This window comes from Pristiophorus japonicus, chromosome 6 (genome assembly GCF_044704955.1).
Source record: "Pristiophorus japonicus isolate sPriJap1 chromosome 6, sPriJap1.hap1, whole genome shotgun sequence".
NCBI lineage: Eukaryota > Metazoa > Chordata > Chondrichthyes > Pristiophoridae > Pristiophorus > Pristiophorus japonicus.
In genome coordinates, this window is record NC_091982.1 from 216,190,616 (window position 1) to 216,205,649 (window position 15,034).

At 42.2% G+C, this 15,034-nt stretch overlaps 1 protein-coding gene across 3 annotated transcripts in view; it reads right to left on the minus strand.

Annotated features, from left to right (window-relative positions):
* The window catches only part of acsl3a (acyl-CoA synthetase long chain family member 3a), a 165,891-nt gene extending 151,866 nt beyond the window's left edge, over positions 1-14,025 (minus strand). The window contains exon 1 of one of the 3 annotated variants that reach the window (XM_070883594.1): positions 13,964-14,025. The gene's annotated coding sequence lies outside the window, so the exon portion shown is untranslated. Of the gene's footprint in view, positions 1-13,761 lie in introns of all 3 variants that reach the window. The other 2 variants (XM_070883593.1, XM_070883595.1) reach the window with 2 other exon arrangements.
* Between the last annotated feature and the right edge of the window lie 1,009 nt (positions 14,026-15,034).

The following is a 15,034-nucleotide window of genomic DNA, read 5'->3' on the forward strand; positions in this document are numbered from 1 at the left end:
CCAGCGGAGCTGGTAGAGTGTGGTCAGTGCTTCGATGCTGGGGATGTTGGCCTGGTCGAGGACACGGACATTGGTGCATCTGTCCTCCCAGGGGATTCCCAGGTCTGTCCTCCCAGTACAATTAAATACACCCACAACAAAGGAAGCAGCAGCACAAATGGACATAAAACCAAGCCACTGCTACCGTATCTTATTTGAGTTATATTAGATGACTGGATTTTAAAAAAGGAGAGAGAATAGCAAATATTGGTATTCAAGGGATTTGGGTGTTCTTGGACATGGATCACAGAACATTGACATGCAGTTACAATAAGCAATGAGGAAGGCAAATGGTATGTTATTGTGCAAGGGTTGGAGTACAAGAATAAGGAAGTCTTGCTGCAATTATATAGGGCTTTGGAGACCACACCTGGAGTATATACAGTTTTGGTCTCCTTATCCAAGGAAGGATATACTTGTCTTAGAGGGGATGCAACAAAAGTTCGCTAGTGATTCCTGGGAATGAGAGGGCTGCCCCATGAAGACAGATTGAGTAGAATGGGCCTATATTCTCTGGAGTTTAGAAATAAGAGAGGTGATTGAAATGTATAAAATCCAAAGAAGAGAGGTCTTGACAGGGTAGATTGCTGATAGGCTGCTTCCCCTGGCTGCAGAGTCTCGAGCTCAGGGTCAGCATTTCAGGATAAGGGGTCATCCATTTAGGACTGAGATGAGGAGAAACTTCTTCACTCAGAGGCTTGTGAATCTTTGGAATTTTCTACCCAAAATGGGTGTGGATGCTCAGTTGTTGAGTAGATATTTGGGCACTAAGGGAATCAAGGAATATGGGGATAGGGCGGGAAAGTGGAGTTGATGTGGAAGATCAGCCATGATCTTATTGCATGGTGGAGCAGGTTCAAGAGGTTGTATGGCCTACTCCTGCTCCTATTTCTTATGTTGTGATGATAGAAATAGCAATCCAGTTTCTTTATTCAAATGAATAAGAACCTTGAAATGTAACTTTCATGACTTGTATCACCTCAATCCAATAATTAATAGTTTACCAAGTCAGCTGGTACTCAATTACAGGGTACAGTGCAACATCCCCACTGACACCTGGGAGTCCCTGGCCAAAGACCACCCTAAGTGGAGGAAGTGCATCTGGGAGGGCGCTGAGCACCTCGAATCTCATCGCCGAGAGCATGCAGAAATCCAGCGCAGGCAGCGGAAAGAGCGTGCGTCAACCTGTCCCACCCACCCACCCTTTCCCTCAACGACTATCTGTCCCACCGGTGACAGGGACTGTGGTCCTTGTATTGGACTGTTCAGCCACCTAAGGATTCATTTTTAAGAGTGTAAGCAAGTCTTCCTCGATTCCGAGGGACTGCCTATGATGATGATGATTTCCTTTTTATAATAAAAATGAAAGGTCCTCAGTTTTCAATAAGGATTTATCATTCAAACCTACTCAGAAGCAGTAATTACACTGGATTCTTATGCAAGATTGCAGTCATCATCATCAGAGGCAGTCCCTCAAAATCGAGGAAGACTTGCTTCCACTCAAAGTGAGTTCTCGGGTGACCTTACAGTCTCGGTCACAGATGGGACAGACAGACAGTCGTTGAAGGAAAGGGTGGGTGGAGAGTCTGGTTTGCCACACGCTCCTTCCGCTAGGTTTCTGCATGCTCTCGGCGACGAGATTCGAGGTGCTCAGCGCCCTCCCGGATGCTTTTCCTCCACTTAAGGCGGTCTTTGGTCAGGGATTCCCAGGTGTCGGTGGGGATGTTGCACTATATCAAAGAGGCTTCGAGGGTGTCCTTGAAACATTTCCTCTGCCACCTAGGGGTCGCCTGTCATGTAGGAGTTCCGAGTAGAGCGCTTGCTTTGGGAGTCTTGTGTCGGGCATGCGGACAATGTGGCCTGCCCAACGGAGTTGTTAAGAGTGTGGTCAGTGCTTCGATGCTGGGAATGTTGTCGTGATCGAGAACACTGACTATGGGGCGTCTATCCTCCCAGGGGATTTGCAGGATCTTGTGGAAACATTGTTGGTGGTATTTCTCCAGCGACTTGAGATGTCTACTGTATATGGGCCACGTCTCAGCCATACAAGAGGACGGGTATCACTACATCTCTGTAGACCATAAGCTTGGTGCCAGATTTGAGGGCCTGATCTTTTAACACACTTCCTCAGGCAACCGAAGGCTGCGCTGGCGCACTGGAGGCGGTGTTGGACCTCGTTGTCGATGTCTGCTCTTGCTGATAGTAGGCTCCCGAGGCATGGAAAGTAGTCCACGTTGTCCAAGGCCGTGCCGTGGATTTATGACCGGGGTGGGGGCAGTGGTGTGGCGGGGTCAGGTTGGCGGAGAACCTTTGTCTTACGGATGTTTAGTGTAAGGCCCATGCTTTCGTACGCCTCGGCGAAGATGTTGGCGATAGCTTGGAGTTCAGCCTCTGAATATGCACAGAATACTGCTAATGGGACAGTATTCCTGTATGCTAGAAGGTCTTGAAGATACTCCAGATACTTTAGCCTCAATTACTTTAGGGCACAGATAGAAACATCTGTTTCTTTACTTATCCTTAGCTGCCTGCATCTTCTCTTTGCTGAAGCAATGATTTGTTTTATAGACTTGCGCAAAAAATTGATGGAGCTCATGTTTTAACAGCAAGAAAAATAATTGCCGTCTTAGTTGAACTGTGAATTATTAGTATGCTATCAAGCTTAGCACAAATGTAGTAATAATAACTTTTATTTATATAGCTCCTTTCATGTAATAAGTTCCAAGGCACTTAACAGTGTTACGAGGCAAACAGATAAATTTGACACCGAGCCACAAAAGAAGAAATTAAGACAGATGACCAAAAGTTTGTTTAAGGAGAGGTTTATGGAGAGAGTTCTGAACTTAGGGCCAGGCAGCTGAAGGCATGTCTACTGATGGTCGAGCAGTTATAAAGAGGGATGTTCAAGAGGCCAGAATTTGAGGAGCGCAGACATCTTGTGGGGTTATGAGGCTAAATAAGATTGGAGATAGTGAGGGGCAAGATTTGTAAACAAGGCTGAGAATTTTGAAATCAAGGCATTGTTTAACTGGGAGCCAATGTAGGTCAGAAAGCACAGGTGTGATGGATGATCTTGACTTGTTGCGGGTTAGTACATGGGCTGCTGAGTTTTGGATGACTTCAAGTTTACATATAGTGTGGAATGTGGGAGGCCGGCCAAGAGTGAGTTGGAGTAGTCAAGTCTAGAGATAACAAAGACATGAATGAGGGTTTTAGCAGCAGAAGAACTGAGGCAGGGGCGGAGGCGGGCAATGTTAGAGGTGGAAAAAGGCAATTTTAGTTATGCTGCAGATATGTGGTTGGAAACTCATTTCAGGGTCAAATATGACACCTAGGTTGCGAACAGTTTTGTTCACCCTCAGATTGATGCTAGGGAGAGGGATGGAGTTCGTGGTTAGGGAATGCAGTTTGTGGCGGGGACCAAAGATAATGGCTTCGGTCTTCTGAATGGTAATGGCAAAAACAAAATCATGCTCCAAGTCTGCAACAGCTATACTACTCTCCCCAACATTAGATGAAACTAACCTGAAAAACCGACAGTGGCAAAAAGGCTTATACGGTCAGTGTTTAAATATTACTGCAATTTATAATAATATTTGCTTCAGTTATTAAATATTTGGACACTGAAGGCTAGCATGCTGCACGCTATTCCATTATGTTGAAGGCAGATGTCAATTTTACAGCTGAAGGGAAAAAACTCAAACTTGAGTGGCAGCGACTGGAAGTTGTTACCTGGAGGCTAGGTTTCAAAACAAACTCATATCAAAGATTTGGTACTTGCCATATTCGAGTTGGAGAGACAACTGTTTTATGATGTTGTGCTCTTCATGCCACTCATGAGGAGATCCTGGTAACTCTGTACACCTACTGAGAGCTCAAACCCACACCCATCAGTTGTCTAATGAGCAACGAGTGATTATTGTCCAGGGAGGGAGAAAGAAGGGTAGGAACCTCGAGCCTTTAGAGGAGTGTTCCAGATTTCCACTACCCTTTGTATAAAAAGAAAAGTGCATCCCGATTTCACTCCTAACTGGCCTAGGTCTAATTTTAAGATTATGTCCTCATGTTCTGGATTCTCCACCAGAGGAAATGTTTTTTCTGTATCTACTCTATCGAATCCCTTTTTAAACACCTCAATTAGATCAACGCTTAACCTTGTAAACTCAAAGGAATACAAGCCAACTTGTTCTCAATTTAAGCCTTTAAGCCCTGGTATAATTCTAGTGAATCAGTGCCATACCCTCTCCAAGGACAATTCATCTTTCTAGAGTAGAGTAGAATAGGAGTAGAGTAGGGGAATACAAGCATGGTCTCTTTGGTCTCAAGATGACATACCAGTGATGGAAGATTCAAACTAAATAAGCCTTCTGTGGCAAACTAGGTAATCCAATACCTGAGTCAGGTAGATCCATAGTACTTCAAGGCACTCTTGTTGACCGAACAGCCAGCTTGGCTCATTATTGGGACCTGGAGGGGGAGATCCATCAGTGGGCACTGAGATTCTTCCCATTAGGCTCGAGATAATTCTGTAAACTAGTGCCCTCAAATATGTTGGTACTAGCTGGACAAATTGGGGGAAACAGCAGTGCTCCACTCAGATTGGAACAGCTTAATTTTGGGCACCCAGGGTCAGCAGTTCCAGGTGATATTTCCAAATTAAGAGTATTATTTGCTTGAACCCATTACCATTAACACTTTGATTGGTACGGTTTACTCAATCTGGTTTGGATTGAATCCAGATCCAATAATTGAAACATTGGTGTCTAAACCAGTCCTCCTGAAGTTGATTAAAGTATATCGGATCCCCATTTAAAAAAAAATGATCCACAATATAAACTGGGTGGCTTAAGTTAGATTTTTAGGAAGTGGTTCTCCAATATCATGTATATACTGGGTATAGACAACAACCCCAAGATACATTACAAGCAGTTCTGTTCTAATCTTTGTATAGTCCGGCAAATACAGCAAGCAAATTCTGAGAAGCTAAAACAATGCTTATAAATAGGTCCTTAGCAGATAATGACATTATTCAAATACTATTAATATATACAAAATCAAACTTGCGTGTATCTCTTCTTCATAGGAAGGGAGAAAAACAAGTCATATTCTACCACTTTTTATTCCCTGCAGCTGACCAGGTCAAGATTATTATTAAACATGGGAATTAATCATTAAAGCTGAGAATTGTGTGTGTCGGAGCCAGACAGTCTTGTATTGGGGCCAGGGAGCAAATAAAGGAAATTGTGTATTTTAAAATGGACATAAAAGTTAAATTGCAGAGAGGAAATTTTACAAAAAAAGATCAACCTTATAACGTTTTATCTGAAATGATGTAGTCTAAAAAAAAAAATCCTGAGTGAAAAGCAAGTCTACAGGATTTCAGAATGCACAAAACAAAACATCATCTAATCCACAGAACAATGTGCCACAATTAAAACAATGTCAGCAACTCATTTGATTAAAAACATATTGTAGTCATTTGACTTTAAATGTGGTTCGCTGTGAACAATTCATATAAACAAATATGTATTAATGAAACCCAAGTATTTTGACAACTAGCTAAATTACTATTATACTGAATGTGTCTAGACACATTCGCCCAGAGTTTGCAATTGTAACGACAGTGAAACTGTCGGTACTCGTCGTCATTACTGTGTAAAACTGACAGCAACTTCTGGCGTCTGCACATGCGCAGTTAAACGCGGAAATCTGGAAGATACACTGCTCCTCCACATGGGGGCGCAGTTGCAGTCTTCAGACACAATCAACACAGAATCACAGGATCACATGAACTTCATCTTTTTACGCACTATTGTCACCAATGAAAATATTAAGCCTTGTTCAACCACGATGCCAAGAATCCCAAATACAGCTTTATAAAGATGCAGTTTAATCATTACTAGTACTATTGCTATAACCCATCAATCTCCTATGAATGCATACTTTTTAAAAATATAAATTAACTACAGAAAATTGAGTTTAAAGGATGATGCGTTTGTGCAGCTCTTTGAGAGGTTGTAGGTTGTGGAAAGAGTGATGACCTAACAAAGTATCAGCTCATCAATGTTGTGAAAATGAAGATTGATAAAATATGGTATCATTTTGACAGAGTTTAAGATACATGGTCAGATGGCACGACTTGAAAATTAGCCAACTCCTTTATGTTTGTGGACTTGTTAAATAAGAATAAATGTGTCTTTTTTTATATAAAAAGGAGAGGGAATTTGGCAAATATGTCATAGGAATGTGTTGGGGAGATGTACAAGCTTACATTTTTTGTAAAATAATGGAATGTTGACCCCAAATGACATGAACAAAACCCTAGTTTATAGTATGCCTTTGTTAGCTCTAGACTTGACTATTCCAACACACTCCTGGCCAGCCTCCCAACTGGACGTCATCAAATACCCTGCTATCTGTGGCCTAACTCTCTCAAAGTCCCATTTACCCATCATCCCCTTGCATGCTCACTTACATTACCTCCCAGTTAAGCAGCTCCCAGTTAAGCAACGCCTCGATTTTAAAATTCTTATCCTCGCCTTGCCTCTCTCGATCTTTAATCTCTTCCAAGCCTGCAATCCTCATATCACCTGTCTTCAGATTCTGGCCTTCGAGTATCCCCGATTTAATCGCTCTACCACTGGCGGCAGTCCCTTCAGCTGCCAAGGCACCAAGCTCGGGAATTCCTTCCCGAAACCTCTCGCTTTCCTCCTTTTAAGATGCTCCTTAAAGCCTACCTCTTTGATCAATTCTGTCTTAATATCTCGTGTGGCTTGGTGTCAAATTTTGTTTGATAATGCTCCTGTGAAGCGCCTTTGGATGTTTTACTATGTTAAAGGTGATATACCAATAAAAGTTATGGTGATATTATTGTAATAATTTCATACCCCTTGAGATGGTGACCATAGATAAACAAGATGATATGGAATAATACAGGGAGAGATCAAATGGTGGGAAGGAAAGTTAGATGGATACCTGCAACTTCTTTGCAAGAAGCGAAATAAGTAATCATCATCGGCAGTCTCTCACAATAGAGGAAAACTTGCTTCCAGTTTTAAAATGAGTCCTTAGGTGGCTGAACAGTCCAATACGAGAACCACAGTCTCTGTCACAGGTGGGACAGATAGTCGTTGAGGGAAAGGATGGGTGGGACTGGTTTGCCGCATGCTCTTTCCGCTGCCTGTGCTTGATTTCTGCATGCTCTCGGCGATGAGACTCTAGGTGCTCAGCACCCTCCGGATGCACTTCCTCCACATACAAGAACTTAAAACAAAGTTGTGTCTGGAAATATTTTCATCTTTTAAATCAAACAAAATTAGATTTAAAGAATTTTTAATTCAGGTAGAGGAAAATGGTGGACCAGATATTTTTTCAAAGTGATCAGAATAGGCTGAATATGATGTCAATATTAATTGATAAGTTCTTACAGCATTTATGACCGTGCAGTGCTGAAGGAGCATCCACTTAGTGAACATAAAAAATTTAAAAGACACAATTTTGTTCCAACAATTCATTCATACAGCCACACTAACTAAATCAAATGTTGCATTCTGTAATACAAACACCAGTTTCAGCTTCCTGACAGATGGGATGTGTCTTATACCACTTTATCACCAGTATTTGAAATATGGTACTGTTCCCATTATATCTCTTCCAATTCAATTGACAATATAAACTTTGAAGGCTGTCATGTTTTTGGGTCTACATGCTAGTTTTATTGGGTCTAGCATCAATGGCCACTCCCGTAAGCAGGTCGAGATGGAGCGCTAAATTGACAAAAGAACCAATATTACAATTCCTACTGGATGAAGTGAAGTTTGGTTCACTTTTTTTTTTAAACTCACAATTCATAGAATTGTTGCAGAATTGTTCGTGCCAAATTGTAACTATAAACAACTATGCCTACTCTTAGTAGAGTTAGAGATGACTTGATAATGAATGGGCTGGATTCAGTGCCTGTTGATTGATGATTTTTTGAGTTTGACAGATTGGGGAGGACCAGGATACATGCACTTAAACTATGCAAAAGCAGGAACAGGCTAGATGTTAGGTGGCTCATCTTTTCCCAGACTAGTGAGCCTCTGAAATGCTTGCTGGCTTGTGCGGTATGTGCTGATTCTATGCACGCCTTTAAGATGGAGCTGAGGCAGAGATCGCATCATATAAAAGGTAAGTGGATCAACAGTTATCGTACATGTAGTCAATGTGATTTCCTGGACTGGTTGTGTTTGCCTCAGGGGATCAAAGAGGAAATTTCCAGATTTCCTTTTTTCCCCTTATTGGTCCTGGATTTTTTCCCCTGCTTTTTTGCCTCTCCCAAAAGATTACATGGCTGTGGCAGGGCCGAGGTTAGGAGTAGGAAGTGTATTGTCATGATGTTTCAACAGGCTTGATGGACCAGTTGATCTTCTCCTGTCCGTCATTTTTGTATGGCTTCCTGCAAAATTGTATGCATATCATTTGCAGAAATAACATGCATGGACTGAGTGAAAGTATCTATTTACAATGCCAGATCTGATCAGAAATAAGATTGCATCTGGGTAGTCAATTACACACTCTGCTATGCAAGACCGAAAATGAGACAGACAAAAAGAACATTGATAAGGAGGAATGAAGAAAGCAAATATAGGCAGTCTAAACAAGCAACTCCATTGGTGAATGCCATGATTTGTGTTTCATTACCCACTTTTTCATGGAACGATCTTGGAGGTGAGCTATGTTGAGATGTGTATCTTTGGCTTCCCAAGACAGCCCCATGCCGAGTTGTGAATTGGGAGGCAACAAATGGTAACTATAATGCAAGCTTAGAAGATCTCCGAGATCCACACAATGGACAGGTTGTTAGCCGTGCCTGGTTATTCAGAAGGATAATTTTCCCGAGTGTTAGAAACCTTTTTTGATCTCTTTGGGGTCTGAGAGAAATTATTTGGAGGCAGTTCAGAGAAAGTTCATTAGGTTGACTCCTGGGATGAAGGGGTTGTCTTATGAGGAAAGGTTGAGCAGGTTGGGTCTGCACTCATTGGAGTTTAGAAAAATGAGGGGTGATTTTATTGAAACATACAAGATTGTGAGGGGGCTTGTCAGGGTAGATGCTCAGAGGATGTTTCCCTCCGTGTGGGAATCTAGAACTAGGGGGCATAGTTTCAGAATAAGGGGTTTCCCATTTAAGTCTGAGAGGAGGAATTTCTTCTCTCAGGGTCGTGAATCTTTGGAATTCTCTACCCCAGCGAGCTGTGGAAGTGGAGTCATTGAATATATTCAATATAGACAGATTCTTGAATTATAGGGGAGTCATGGGTTATGAGGAACAGGCAGGAAAGTGGAGTTAAGACCAAGATCAGATCAGCCATGGTCTTATTAAATGGCTGAGCAGGCTTGATGGGTTGTATGGCCTACTCCTGCTCCTATTTCTTATGTTCTTTTAAAAATCAAAACACAGAAATTAAACGGGAGTCAAGCAGCAGAAGGCTGTGAAGGGAGAAAACCACTACCTGATGTGGTTAACATGATAGCAGTCGTATGTTTTTTTTTGTGGCTGCATGCAAATAAATGTTGTACTGATTTTACCAAGCAATTCTCATTAATGTCTTTGTTCTATGTCATTTACCTACTGTGGAATAAAGCAGCTTATGATTTGAACCAAACTTCACTTCAGCCAGTGTTAATGCAGTCTGCCTTTTGAAGAGATTGAAGGAGTACAAGTGCATAACATGAAAATCCAGTCGCAATCACAAAGAAGGTTCAGTGTTGCATTCCTGGGTCCCATTGCCACACAAGTAGATATAGGACAGTGAAACTCAATTTCCATAAAAGTAGGTGTTCAGTCCGCTTAAGGGAGTGATTCAACACTATTGACCCCAAGAAGGTATCTACAGCACTCCCAAATTTGTCACAGTGATCTTCCTGTTTAACACTCATTCTGGATATTTCTATTTATTCTCTCATCTCAGTGCCTACATGTGAAGTATTACCCAGCTCTCAAAAAAAAAGAGCAAAAGCCAACCTCACCATCAATTTAAATACTATCACGGTGCAACTAATCTACAGCTGTTTGTACATTTGTGTCTTATGCTACAGGGCAAAGTGTAATGCAACTATATGGATCTCTATGTAATATTCCAATAGTGCATATTTTAAAATTATGTTTACAGTACTTGTTTCCAGTCTCCCTTCTGGAAGCTCTTACCAGACTATTTAATTTTCCAGTTTTTTAAATTTCACAGTATTGTTATTTCCAACTTCATATAGAATACTGTTTGAAGTCATATTATATACTAAGAATGGTGAGTGGCCTTATCCCTCCCCATCTGTCACCTTCTCCAGCCCTACAACCCCCTCCCCCTCCTCCCTCTCTGTTCGTCGGACTCTATGCACTACTCACCCCCACCGCGTCGGAACAATTGCTTCCTTCAACCACCTAGGCCCCTCCCCAAGCTCCTTCTCCTTTAAGGTTCTCTTTAAAACCCACCTCTTCAACCAAGCTTTTGGTCACTCCTCCCATCAACTTCTTTGGCTCAATATTCATTTTTTCCTTACAATGCCTGTGAAGCACCTTGGGACATTTTTTCTGCATTAAAGGCAATTTATAAATGCAAGTTGTCATTGGTCTCAAGATTTCAATAGGTACTCCACTTTTAGGTGCACGGTTAACGCAAACTTACGAAACAGTACAAGGGGCAGCAGCTAACATTCGATGACCACCACAAATTGAACCTTAACAATCCTCAAGTACTGCTTTATATATTGTTTTTAAATCGCGTTTACAGCCTCTCAGGAACCGGTAAAGTGAACAGACAGCAACATACGAGATCTGATTTGATAGTTGTAACTTTTCATCAACATGAAATGTGTAAAGTAATAAGCAGGTCTATCAGAATACATCTATGAAGTTTGTAAAAGTGCACAGCTGAGCATTGATGATAACCGTGTTCCAAAAACACTACTCTAGCTCTCAATAAATCATAAGCAAGGACAGAAGACTGTACACATGCAAAGCACAATAACTGGGCTGGAGATGAACATTAGAAACCCAATGGATTGGAATGGGAGATAGCAAAATGCAGCACAACACCTGAAGAAGCATTAAACTCAACCCCGTCCAACAAATCTCAATTTCCCTCCAATAAGCAGAAATTGTGTCTAACTCTATCCACCACCCCAAGCAAATATCACAACACCTGTCCCTTTTTGTGCAGAAATTGAGCCAACACTTCCTCTCTCACTGAAGAAGTAATCATGACTCAATCTCCACAATTCCACTAAGTATAAATCCTGGGTCAGACAACAAACCCACTCCCAGCACCCAATTCCACCATGCAGCAATTTCAGGATCACATGACAACCTACAGTCAGCTCACCGGTCCCCCACCACACCTGCTCACCCCTCTCCTCCCCCACAATCCCTCAGCTGCTTCCCAGAGCAGAATTCTCCACCAACCAAGAATTGCTTGCCCAAATGCATCATGCATGTCAGTCTTCGTTTCGCTTTTGCAATTTTGAAATATTGGAGGTTATATTAAATGATTAGCTCCCTAAAATGATATTTGTGCTCAAGGAGAACAGAAGATTGGCAAGACGCCATCAATTTTCTTTGGATTATGATGTTTTAGTGTTTAAGCTGGTTTATTCCTGATGCATTGCACCCTGAGAAGTGGAGGCCAGAAACAAAAAAGGGGTACCTGCTCTGATGGAGAAAAAAAAACTGAGGAACCAGTTCCTCTTAGAGCAAGACGTCGACAGCAGACTTCATTGCAGAAGAGACCAAAATCAGAAGATTTGAGAACATAATGTGTTACATGCAAGAATCCTGGAGACAATGAAAATTTAGTCAGACGTGATGAATGCAGACTCTGTTACCACTTTGGTTGCCTCGACCCATCACTGAAGAAGTCACCAAAGCAGACAGGCTATGGTTGGATGTGTCAGGAGTGTGACTCCACAACTTCAAAAGAAGATGATGAAGAGCTTGAGGAAGATGAAGAAGGTGGCGAAGAAGAAAATGTTTTAGAAGAAAATGATTTCACCCAAGTAAATGAATAAGATAATAATATAACTTCAGCATATTGAAAATAAAAATGCTAAATGCTTCATCTTGAGATCTATCTTTAAAAATAGTAGTTTGGCTGCTTTGTTTTTCAATACAACTCTATAAATCAAAAGTTAAGTTGTGTGTTAATTCCATGTCTGTAAACCTGTTAATAAATACCTCAAAAACGTTTTTAAAAATTGTGTCTATATAATCCCTTGAACCAACAATCAATTTATTTAGCATTTATGTCAATAAATGTAGCCCAGGCTCAGAGTCAAATGGTAAAAAAAACATTGCATCCTGCCCCCATAATGAACAAAGGGGGAATAATGTCCCCCCCACTCCATTCCCTACGCAGCATAAATAGTGACTATATCCCAACCCACATCATATTTTAATAGGTTTATTTTTATTCCAGCAGAGTTTTCATTTTAAAACTTTAAATTATTGTATATTAATAAGTATTCCATCAACGTGAGGCTCTACAATTACCTACAGTGGCCCTAGGCTGGGAAGGTAGAAAGAAAATCGGCCAATCGCCACTATCAAATGACCCCTGTTGAGTGTGGGATCAGGTGAGGATAGGCTATGGCTCAGCTGTGATGCCCCTATAATTGAACAGTCTACATAATTGAACAGTCTACCACCACTCTGTCGAGAGCAAGTTCCTAATAGTTTGCACTCTTAGAACTATACATCATCATGAGTCAATGTTTCTGAGAAAATATGTGCCTTCCTAAGCTAATTCAACAGCAGTAGGTTAATACACACTCCAATCTTTTGCCAGTCATAATGAATAATTTTGTTTATTTTATGCTGGCACAGACACATATAATTCGTTTTATATTCAACATATTTTTATATTCAAAAACACTGATGATGCCATTTGGCCAACTGGGAATCATCACAGGTAGTGTAGTAGTTATGTTACTGGACAAATAATCCAGAATTTCAAAATTCTGGAAATATCAGTTTTAAAAAAAAGTGGCCATGAAGCTGTTGGATTGTTGTAAAAACCCAACAGGTTTGTTAATGTTCTTTAGGAAAGGAAACTTGCCATCCTTGCCCTGTCTGACCTATAGGTGTCAAATTTATCTGTTTGTCTGTAACACTGTTGTGAAGCACCTTGGGATGTTTTAATATGTTAAAAGGTATTATATAAATAAGTTATTATGTATGACTCTCGACCCACACCAACATGGTATGACTCTTAACTGCCTTCTGATGTATCCTAGCAGACCCCTCAGTTGTATATAAACTTCAAGGATCTGGCGTGCCACCACCACCATCTTAGGGCAATACAGGATGGTGATAAATGCCAGCCTTGCCAACAACATCCTGAGAATGAATATAGAACTGTGAATCATGAGCACTAGACTTTAAAGAAATATAAGTAAAATGACCAGATTATGGTATCCTGCAAAATTATAACACAAGAAACTCTTTACTTCACTCACTTTGATTAGTTACATAGCCCACGGAAAATTAACCGGATTTCGCACAATGAGTTGGTAATTTTATTACATTTAATAGTACAATGAAACTGACGATTCCCATTTTATCCCTCTCGCCCAGCTAAAATAGATCCTGGAGGAGGCGATGGTCTGATACGACATCATAGATTTTACTTCTGGGTTAACATCCGCAAAATAAACGCCTTCCCTGACCACACGAGCCCCCAGTAAGTTACTCACACTCTGCCAGGTAACTAGAAGCAGGCACTTCAATCACTCCTGACATGGTGGCCTGTATGACCAGCAACCGGGGGTGGGCGAGACTGGAAAGCCTGAACTGGACCAACTTATGGTGACTGCTCGCAGCCGCTCCTGGAAGGGTAGGTGGGGGACGATGATTACCGTTGAAGCGCAGACTGACGACGAATCAGCGAACACTCACCCGTTATCCCTGCTTCCCCCGGAACTGCCCCGCGTCCGCGCTCCCACTTGCTCAAATCCCGCGATTTCCTGGTAATGGCCTCTAAAATCGCGCGCTTGCGCCGTGAGCCCCCACCCCCCGCTGGTGACGTCAGCAGCCTGGCGGTTGGAGGAGGGGAATCAGGTGAGCGCGCCCTTGGATGTCGGAGGCGGGGTGGATGGCGGTCACCTCGAGCTCCGCCTCGCGTCTCTAACGGCTGTTGGTTGCGGCGAGGGGAGAAGGCGGTGCGGTTTCTTTTTCCAAACGCTGTGGATGGGGCCCGGTCGGTCCGAGGCGAGCTAGCCTGTTGGCACGGAGGAGACGACGACACAGCAGGGCTTTTTTGACTCGTACAGGCCAACCTAGAAAAAAAAACTACACCAAGGCAAACAATAGCTGATCACTCGAGGAATCCCTCACAAGTCATTGACATGTGAAAATAAGTGGTTACCTCGGCTTTGCAACTTAACCTGCTATGCCCAACATTCCTACACTTGTTTTAGATTTTAAAACTTGAATGCATACAGGGAGAAATCCAAATGTTGAAGGCACAATATTTTTAGGTGGTGATTTGAGGGGCATGATTCCGCCCCCCCCCCCCCCCGTAAATGTAGAATGTTTACATTAAAACTGTTGTATCCTGGTAATTCCATGCTGGCTCAACATCACACCCATGCTCCTCATTTTTGGTCACACTGCGCAGAGGGGCAAGCAGATTGTAGGTCCTCCTGGTGGGTCTGCCAAAAACCACCATCTGTAGGTCCAGACTGCACAAGGTTGACTGGGGGAAGGGCACTGATCTTCCAAGGCCCAGTGTGCACCCAGCTGATCTTTCAACAGAAGCATGTGGTGTATAAGAATTAGCAGGAGTAGGCCATACGGCCCATCGAGCCTGCTCCGCCATTCAATAAGATCATGGCTGATCTGATCTTGGACTCAACTCCACTTTCCTGCCCGCTCCCCATAACCCTTGACTCCCCTATGGTTCATAGAAACATAGAAAATAGATGCAGGAGTAGGCCATTCGGCCCTTCTAGCCTGCACCGCCATTCA